Source organism: Bidens hawaiensis, unplaced genomic scaffold, assembly GCF_021521415.1.
Source record: "Bidens hawaiensis isolate Kalapana, Puna unplaced genomic scaffold, B.hawaiensis_p1.1 tig00070786_1, whole genome shotgun sequence".
Lineage (NCBI taxonomy): Eukaryota > Viridiplantae > Streptophyta > Magnoliopsida > Asterales > Asteraceae > Bidens > Bidens hawaiensis.
The window spans coordinates 36,643-38,523 of record NW_027502426.1 but is presented as its reverse complement, the minus strand read 5'-3'; positions in this window follow the sequence as shown (position 1 = coordinate 38,523).

Here is a 1,881-nt window from a genome sequence, read left to right as displayed (position 1 = left end):
TTGGACCCTTTTATGGGCTGCCGTCCCTAGGACCCTGCTGCCGGAGGCGTTGCCCCCGGACCCCTGCTCGTTAGGGTCTTCATTAACCTAGAAGTTTGGTTTGGTTAGAAATAGTTAATTGATACTTATAAATTATTACCCAGTTATCCGTGCACAACCAAGGAGAGGTGTTACAGTTAACTCCGAGAGAAACATGATCCATGTGAGTTTCTAGCCCCTTTCTCTGCTATGTTTTTTCGGGTCTGTGTGCATACTCCTTTGTAATTAGTTAATACACTTACTGTAAATGGTAAGTGTATGATGCTATATGAATGTCGATGAATGATATATGAAAAATGTTGAAATGATGAATGAATGTAGAAATGATTAGAAGTTTACAAGTAAACGGATATGAACACATGTCTATCTATTGTATGGTTGTATGGTTATTCGATGCAAAAGGGAACCAGACCCTAATAATATCCGAGGCAGATGTATGGTTGTATGGTTATCCGACGTAGAAGGGAACCGAACCCTAATAATATTCGAGGCAGTTGTTTGGTTGTATGGTTATCCGATGCAAAAAGGGAACTAGACCCTAATAATATCCGAAGCAGAAGGGAATCAGACCCTACTAATATCCGAGGTAGAAGGGAACTGGGCCCTAATACTCCTCGAGGAAGTTGGGCGAAATGCTCTTTAAAACATAGAGATAGTTATGCATGTATTAAATGAGATAAAACATGAAAGTATGAAAGTATGAAAAAATGTAAGTATGAAATAGAAAGTATGAATGAACGTATGTATGTATGAAAGAAAGATAAACAGGTTAACTATGTAATATGTGTCTTTGAATACATATATATGAGAATGTAATATATGTTGCCTGATTAGCTAGAACTCCCTTAGCATAGCTGACTTTTATTATGCACGGAGATAAATAGGTTAAAGTAGCTGGCTTGAGGGAGACACATGACATTGGACTGAAGAGGCTAGCATCTTGAGAAGAATGTTATGATGTTTTGTGATGTTTGAACTTAAGATATGTTGAATGTTGTTTTAAATTTTAAGACTTATGTAATGAATGGTTGATCCTTTTATATTCCGCCAAAAGTTTTATTCCACTATGATATTTAGATTATGTTTATGAGTAAATCCAACACCCAAAGTAGGGAACCAGGCTCGGGGCCTTACATACAAGCATAAGGGAAATTACCAATTAACGACAAATCACAAATATGTGACATATGTTCTATCTAATAAATAAGCCTAGTTTTAGCCCTACAAAGTTGGGTAACTATATGAACATACACCAAAATATGTAGCCATTTATTAATTCCATCGTTTTCTCCATCTTAGACAGTCCGTAGTTGAGGATTTGTTGCGGCGTTTTGGGCCAAAACGCAGGGGCATACTGACTCCCCCGACGTTTTTGGTTAAAATTTGGGGTGCAACTTTGTATAGAAAATGCCGATGGAAGTGGTTTGTGTTCAAACTAGTCGTTAACCAACGACTATTTTCAAAGAGAAAAAAAAAACAAAACAATTTTTTTTCCTATACAATTCATTTACTCTCCAATCAAAACTCATACTTCTTTTATAAAATTATTTTCTCAAACTCTGTATACACCAACTCTCTACAAAATCAAACCTATGGATTCTCCCACTACTATATACAACCATTTTTTTGGGATAGACCAACAAGCCGATGACGACGCGGATGAAGAGGTGATTAAGAGTGCGGTTTTGATCGTGACAAATTATATGAGTTCTCTTTGTTCTCCTGTACCCCCGGTTACGGAAAAAGAATATATTGAATGAGACCGATTGATCGCAAATGCTCGTTTGATGGCAGATTACTTCGATGAGTCGCCAAGATACAATAACCCGAATATTTTTAGGC